This window comes from Candoia aspera, chromosome 1, assembly GCF_035149785.1.
Source record: "Candoia aspera isolate rCanAsp1 chromosome 1, rCanAsp1.hap2, whole genome shotgun sequence".
NCBI classification, from domain to species: Eukaryota; Metazoa; Chordata; class Lepidosauria; order Squamata; family Boidae; genus Candoia; species Candoia aspera.
In genome coordinates, this window is record NC_086153.1 from 111,316,123 (window position 1) to 111,325,133 (window position 9,011).

Consider the following 9,011-nt stretch of genomic DNA (forward strand, 5'->3'; position numbering starts at 1 on the left):
AGAATTGATATAAACAGAGAGAAGATAAACCATCTCAGATTTGCAGATCATGTACTGATCGCAAAGGATGCTCAAAAGCTGCAAAAAATGCTTCAACATCTTGATGCCGAAAGCAGAAAGGTGGGTCTAAAGATGAATCACACTAAAACAAAATATATGCAGACAGGGAACCTTCCAAAATTCCAAATGAGGCTTCAGAATGAACTTATCGAAGAGGTTGACCACTATGTCTACCTGGGACAGCTAATCAAAATGAATAACAATCAAAGAAAAGAACTGGTTAGAAGAAAGCAAGCTGGATGGGCTAGATGCAACTCCATTAGGGAAGTCTTACAGAATGAGAAGTTCAATGGAAAATTGCGTGCTAATCTTTTTAATTTGTCCTATCGGCGGTGCTATATGGAAGTGAAACATGGTTGCTAACAAAGGCAGAAAAGGAAGAGCTTTCAAGAGCAGTAAGGGCTATGGAAAGATCCATGCTGAAAGTTTTTCTTTGAGACCATGTCCCAAGCAGCCAGATTAGAACACGAAGTGGAATAAGTGATGTCATCAAATATCGAAAACAAGCTACGCTGGGCAGGACATGTTGCATGCATGTCAGATGGCCATTGAACAACAGCAGTTGCCGAATGGTATCCAAGAGAAGTAAAAAGACCTATCGGCCAACCTATCAGTCAAGGACTTTGGCCAAGCCTGGAGAAGAAAAGCCAGGAATCAAGATGAATGGAAAGCAAGTTGTGACCAGCAGGACTCTGTCCGGCGACAGTCTGGTCAATCGAGGTGATATTAGTTTCCACCATTGGGAGGTTGTTCAAGATACATAATATAGCTTGAAGCAGTAATACAAAAAGTCCAAATGAAAAGCATAGCGACTTTGTTTCCCAAAGTGAATTAACATCCTCAAGGTTAATTCTCAGTGACAGGCTTCACCCAAGCTGCAAGCAATTGTCCCATCTTGGGTTTAGAACACAGGAAATCCTCTGTAAGATAACTCATCCAAATTGGCAGGGAGCAACATATGAAGTAACTACCCTCCAATTAGATTCTCACACTGAAGCTGTTATTTCATCTAACCTGCAGATCCCAGTTTCAGAGTAACTGATAATAATGTGGGGTTTGTGAAGATACATGTTTTTGAAAAGAAATTATTGCCCAGATTTTCCTTTACAGTCTAAGAAAGAACAGGATCTATTGGAAGGCTTTTCTTCCCCCATCAGCTATTTTGATTAAGTTCCTAGATTACACAAAACCCTTAAGTTATACTGCAATGTTGCATTTCAGCAAGGTGGGTCAATAGAAAGTAACCCTACTGCATCAATCTCCAAAGACAGGTTATCACAACTTTTAGCAACTGGGACTAGATAAGGATTTTCCACAGAATCAGAACAAGGTTTTTTAGTCAGAGCATTAATGGGATACGTCCCACTGAATTACTTCTTAAATAACTATTTGGCTCTTGAAAGAATTTCTCCAAACATTAAAGCTATCAATAGGCCCACTTGAAGCAGGCAATCTGGACTATATATACAGTAGGAGGATCTCAAAGTTTTGACTCTTGAGAAGACAGACTGGGATCAATAACTATCCCATTCTAAAATAAACTTAAACCACCACCACCCCTCAATTTCCTTCTACCCACTCTGACCTCAGGACAGAAAATTGGCCTTGCTTGGATAGGTAAGGGTACTTTTGAAATGATTCAATGGAGAAAACAAACATTTTCTTTTCCCTGTTTTTCCTCCACTTCTGGAGGAATCTTAGGGCTGAAGCTCTTCATGTGATAAAAGAAACAGAGCACCCATCATCCAAATCTGATTTGTTTCAAAGGACAGCTTTGAGAAGCTTTCTCCCACTTCTTTGCAGATGTGCTCAGCACCTTTTGTGGAGGCATCTTGATTGCACAGTGTATATTAACTTTCTCCAAATCATGTCTTGGACATAGGGTTGATTCTTTCAGATTTTCTTCTTCCACAGTTCCTGGAGGTTGTAGAGATTCCTAAGTGCTCAATAAATTTTCTGAAATGGTCATTACTTACTTGAATAGGCTGAAATTCATCTAACTTGATCAGAGACTTCCAGGAATCAAAGGTTGACTCCTCTGAGCTGGATATCTCTAACCCTTGGAGCTTTACTGTATTGGGACTGTAATTTCTATTTCTATTTCTTTTTTTCTGCTACAGGCACCTTGGAATGCTGGCATTGAGATAAACTTTGATATCCCTTCTGTTGCTTTGAACAATCTCTTTTAGAATGTCTCTTCTCACAGTGAAAACAAGCAGACTTGCCTCTCTACGCTCTTGGCCAGAACATGGCACTGGGTTCTCTGGATCAATGCTCCCAGTTGTTGGGTGATTACCAATCGAAGCAAATATCTGTAGCTCAGGGTTGAACTGTGGAGTCCTTGGTGCTCTCTGAGCCTTGTTGTTTTCTTGCAGACGTTTCACTGCCAGACTAGGCAACATCACTGAAGATGTTGCCTAGTCTGGCAATGAAACGTCTGCAAGAAAACAACAAAGCTCAGAGAGCACCAAGGACTCCACTGTTGGGTGATCCTTGAGAATGTTGGAGAGAAGTCCAATTTTGGAATTATTGTCTCCTAAAAGTTCCCATGCTTGCAGATCCACTCAGTTCATTGTTTCTGTTGCCTTGGCAATGGTTTGCAAGTTTTTTGGTGGTACTTGAATATTTCCTTATGCAAATCTAGAGGGCCAGATAAAAGGAATGATTCTCCTTCTAGAAGAAAGGAAACCTTTCTGGCTCCCAGCACCAGAAAACAAGGCTCCTTATCCTTGTCACTATTGCAACAAAGGATGATTCAAATGGGATGCCCCTAACTGATCTGACAGAAAGGATGTTTTTTTCAAAGCCCTGAAATTTCTCTTACGTTCTCCCTCAATTAATCTAAAATGAATTTTGAAAGAGAGCATAATTGTTGTATTCAGAATCTGCCAGATCTGTGTGTACTTTTTTCAGCACCCCAGTGGTTTGAGAACAGATATATTTCATGTGCTCTTCCTTGAATATTCCAAAACCCTTACAGGGCCTTTCATATGAGATAAAAAAAGGCTTCATTATCACTGCCTTTTGTGAAGTTGGGACGATGTTTCGCATCCAGCAACCGGGTTCTGTTCTCATTGTTATCTATGCAGGGCCTTACTCTAGCAGCTTCCATTTGCAGCTCAATCATCCTTTCCTTGTGCTGTCTTCTCTCTCTCCTTTCTCTTAACCTGGTTTCCTATTTCTTGTGGGAAACAGGCTCCAAAATATCTACACACACACACACAGACTTAAACATATATACATGTGTACGGTACGCAGACACTGCTATAACATTCAAGGTTTGGTTTAGTTTGCTAAGTTTTAGAATGTGTATATTCTGAACCTTTTCATGATCAGCTGATGCTGACTTTCAGAGGATTGTGTAGGACATTACTGCATCTTTTTTGCTGTTGCTGGAGCTATTGTAATGCTATTGTTCTTATTGTAGTTCTATTATTATTCATGGAAGTAGCAGCACTTATTGCTGCAGCCCCAGCAGGCACTTATCCCCAGGAAAGAGTGAAATACCAGTTGCTTCTTACTGGCTGTGGGCTTGTGAGATAAGAAGGTTGCAAAAAACAAAGAAATGGGGGGGGGGGAAACAGAAACACACACACAGACACCACAACTCTATTGTTTGAACTTGGAACAGGAGTTCATTCAGGTTGCTTGCTGCCATCCAACCTATATAAAAATTGGCTAAAGTTATATGTTTTGATTAACAGGAAAAAAAATAAATGCTCATGCTATTTCTACACAGATTTTTTAAAATGATCATTAAAATGTTAAAACCATCTTTTTGGCCAATTATACTGTATATCGGTCAGATTGCAGGTAGTAGTCAGCATGGGATGAAAAACAAGGAAATATGGAGCTTGTTCTAACTTCCCTTTTTTTTTTTTAAGTATAAAACATTCCTTTTGAGTTTTGTTCCAGTGAAACACAGAATTATTGAGCCATTTCTAAAGGAATATGTTGAGTGGGGCTGTTTTGTTGTAAACTTGAACAATAATATATTTTTCACTTCTAGTTCTCCTCTGATAAATATATAATACAATGTGAACACTTCTTACTAGTCAGTACAGTAGATGATTAATTAAAAGGTGGATCCTGGTTTTCTAGGAATGCAGTTGTGATGACTTTGTATATGGTCTGACCATATAAACACCATAGACGCAAACATTAGGTTCACCAGGGACAACAGGCTGGCATTCCTAGACTGTGAGGTTCTTATTGGGACCGGTAGCAAGCTAGAAATAGAGATTTACAGGAAACCCCCACACACAGACCAATACCTGATGTTTGACTCCCACCATCCACTGCAGCACAAACTAGGAGTCATCAGGACAGAAACCATCCCCACCTCCATGGATGCCAAAAAGAAAGAAAGCCAGCACCTGAGGACAGCCCTGAAGGCCTGTGGGTATTCAAACTGGGCCTTCATTAAATCTAAGTCTACCCCTAGACCTAAAACAATGGCAGACAGGGCTGAGACCCAGAGTCAATGGAAGAACCTGGTCATTCCTTACATGGCCGGCATGTTGGAAAGGATAAAACAGATATTTGGAAAAGATCACATACCAGTATATTTCAAACCCACTAACACACTGAGACAGAGGCTTGTACACCCTAAAGATCCAACACCGAAACATAAGAGGAACAACATAGTATATGCAATCCAGTGCAGTGAGGAGTGCTCTGAGCTCTGCATTGGGGAAACCAAACAGCCGTTACACAAGAGGATGGCCCAACATAGGATGAGCAACACTACAGGACCAGAATCAGCAGTTTACCTTCATCTAAAAGAAAAAGGACACTCGTTTGAGGACAACAGTGTTCACATTTTGGACAGAGAAGATAGGTGGTTTGAGAGAAGGGTTAAGGAATCCATTCATGCCAAAGTGGAAAATCCTTCTCTCAATAGAGGTGGAGGCCTCAGACACAACTTGTCCCCTATTTTTCATGCTGCTCTTTCATCAATCCCCAGGAAGATTAAGACCACTAGGAAGGCCACTCTTAACGATCCACTTGGAGATGAACAAAGGATCTAGGAGTAAGACATCCCAAAGACAATCCACAATTAACAGCCATTCAGGTGTAGGGACAATGCAACTACCCTGGAAGACATATATGAGGTCTCCTCACTGACCTTTGCCCAGACTGAAGAAGCTGCTTGGACAAGCAGTGAAACATTTCTACCAAACAGAAAGAAATCCAGTTGCCATGACTCAACCTACAGACAATTCCACCTGGATGACTGAGAATCTTCATTGACATATCAACAGTCTCTGACAATGAATCTTGCTGTTGATTTACTGTCCATTTTTTTTGTTAGGTTTTTAGGTCAGTGCAGCACAAGAAATTCATTCAGCTGCTAGATTTGTTACCACCAGGTACTGGTAAACTAAAGTACATCTTTCTTTGGATCAGAGGTATTTAAAAGTGTGGGAAAGACCAAAAAACATAAGCTAACAATGAAGAACTTTGAAGAGCACTACTATCAAGTAGTATTATGTGTAGCTGTATTAAAAATATTTTCCCAATATGTTATCTTTATCTGAACAAATGTTATTCTATATATAAATAGTGAAAGTATCCTGAAAATGTTTGTACATGAAATCATATACACATATATATATGTGCATATAGAGTGTGTGTGAAAGTATGTATGCATGTTTGTATCCATACATACACACACAACCACACACACACACAAACAGAGGTTATTTGGTTTACTTTTGTTTTTCCTTCATCCATTTCCTATTTTTTTTTAACTGCAAATTTAGTTTTATCTTAACATTTTGTTTCTTTCAATAAAGAGGCAATTAAAAACATAATTCCTATTTTCTACCCACAGGGATTCTCAGAAAATAAAAATTATGGGAGATTTTAAACTATTACTTTGTTTGAGAGTTGTCTGTCCACCCAGAAAATAAAAAGTAAACATATCTCAGAAGGCAGAGAACATCCTTTCATATACATTTATGTTTTTAATGAATCAGTTAGGACTGCCCTGGATAGCAAGTGCTATGGAGCACCAAAATGCTCTCACAAATCCAGATAGCTAGACATGCAATTTAATTACAATTAAATACTGGATCCAGTTAAAGTGATGTATTTGGTGAATGTGGCAGGCTATTCTGGAGCAGATCAAATTTAGGGATATGAAAAGTATTTATAGAACAATAGTGGTATCATAATTCTTCCTCTGGAAACAAATACATGTGCTCAGTAGTGTTTTCTAAACCGCTCTTCCTAAATGTCAATTTGCTAAAGCAATACCGTATTTCTACAGTCAAGTTTGCATCTCATTAATTTTATCAGAAACTAGGTTGCATTACTCAGATTCAGATTCAGTTTTTATTCAGGCCATAGATTAGATAAATCACATAAAACAAAACTGCCTGGGATTTCTTCCAGACATCAAGGATTGTTTATATTTTCTCCAAATGCTCCAGAATGCAATTGGGGCACAATAGGACACAGTTTTGAACCCAAGGGCAAAGACCTGTATCCTCTCTATGTAGATCAGACATTCTTGGATTAGCCTCATAGACTACATAACCCATTCTTTCAAGACTTTGGGATGCTTTCCTTTAGCCCCAAACCTACAGGTTTTTCCAAGGTTCAAGACTTTCTCTCTTCCTTAAGTTCAATGTGTAAAACAGCTTTCTAGTAGAGTAGCCATATGTTGTACTGAACACAGGAACATCCTGAATCTGAAGGCTTGATTCCACTTGAGTCCAATATGAAAAGAGAGAGAGAGAGAGAGAGATCCTAATTTTCCATCTAGATTTAACACCTGGACACAGACTTAATAGATACATAGTTCATCTGATCCTAATATTGCATTTTATCATGAGATATATTGTATTTTATCTAGATTATAATTATTTCCATATATAAATGTGTACATACGTATGTATCTATACACACAAACACATACACATTCACATATACATTCACATGGAAACAAAAACCTTCTCTTTTTCAGGTTCAAACATTTCTCATTCCTGTTTCTTGGTAATGCACAAGTGCCTGTACTACTTCCCATATTCCCCTTTCTTCAAAACTGTAATGGATCTGGTTGACTGCCCATCAAAATTCTGCAGATTTTAACTGCGCTTTAGGAGCAGCTTAGGAGCAAGGCTCTATAAAGGGGCTATTCTGATCTAGGTTTTATCAGGACTGTTTAAATAGCTTGCTGAGGACCTTCCAACCTTAATTCTTGGAAAAGTTTACTTTCATGGCCAATAGCATTACCTCTCTCCATTCATTTTACTGTGTTGAAGAAGAGAGTCATATTTATTAGCTCTATCCAATTTGTACACCACTCTTCCCCAGCTGTAGAGCCAACATATCTGGAGAGAAGCAAGGTGGGAAAAACTACTGGAAATGTTCACCTGAAAACATGGTTGCACATAGATTCACAGGTTCCATTTAGAGGTTTTGCTTGATAAGTATGTAGGAAAATTCAAAGAAAGGGAAATTAACCAGGAGGAGGAGGAGGTAATAGAATTCAAAATGGAAGAGGAGATCAGCATTCTCCCAGCTCTACCCAAAATTACCTTTAGACTTGCAGATACTTTGATCAACAGACTTTAAATAAAAAGATTCCTTGATGTGGTCCACTGTCTGTTTCAACAACAATAACATTCCTTTCAAAATTTTGCAAAGCAGAGCATTAGGGCTCACAGGGTTTCATACATTCTAAAAGTGATTTGCCATGCAGAGACCCTTGTTAAATTATGCTGAAGATCTGAAAAATGAGGATTCCTGATTGTGACAAACACATTTCAAATGTGCTTAAATTGCCTTATATCAACACAGAAGCTCATCATCAAAATCTGTAAAAAATTAACTTCTGTTTACCTTAACTGATTAATTTTCAAAAGCCATATTCAAGTTTGAAAACTGGAGCAAAACTATATGAAACACCTGACCACACCTGTCACCTTTCTAACAAGCCCCTTCTATTTTACCCTGCAACAGCAGGCAGTACAACCTTATTAACAAAACTTAGTATTTGCTCAAACCAAGCCTTGCAAACAGCTTCTTGTCATTTTTCAATCACTTTTAACTCCACCTACTGCTGCTAAGGAATATTTTTCCTGGTTTACACCTAATCAATGTGGTAATTATTTTGCATCCAAAATGGAAAAGTCCAAGCTACTACTTTAGCACTGAGTCCTACCACCCTATATTTAACTTTTTTCATTTTCTTTTGTAGCAGAAAACGTGGTCGCCAAATAATTTAATCTGGTCCCTATACTACCAGTCTTCTGTTCCTTTTCCCTCTTTCCTTTATTCATCTCTTCCCTCCTCCCCACTTTTTTCTCACTAAGCTGGTAAAGTGCTCTTTTTCTACTGCAATTAGTCAAACTCCCTGATACTTGCCTACCTTTGTCCCATGTTGAAAAGATAGCTTTCTATCCTTCTGTGTCTTCCAATTATCACCCAACACCTTCCATTCTTATCCAAAGCACTTTAGAAAGAAGCAGTATCTCTGTTCTCTTTCCATTTCCCTCCCCAACGATCTCCTAGACCCATTTCAATTGAGTTTCTGTGCAGGACAGTCTACCAAGTCAACTTTGGCTCATGGCATAAATAATCTGCTGGTGACCCAAAGCAAGCCATCTCTCTTCAGTGCTGGAGTTATTCGATGTATCTATTGCATTTGATACCCTGGACCATCTAATGCTATTGCCTTGCCTAATAGTTTCGATCCTCTGTATTTCACTGCACTATTTATTTATTTATTTATTTTATAAATTTATTCACCGCCCATCTCCCCCTCATGGGGGGACTCTGGGCGGTTTACGATAAAACAGGATTAAAATTCAAAAATTTTTCCTCTTATGTGGAATAGTACTATTTCCCACTCTTCCCCTTCATCAGCAAATATTCTCCATAGTTGAAGCATTGAGTCCTTTCCTTCCTACTTTGTACATTTTTCTTTATGGTCCTTTGAT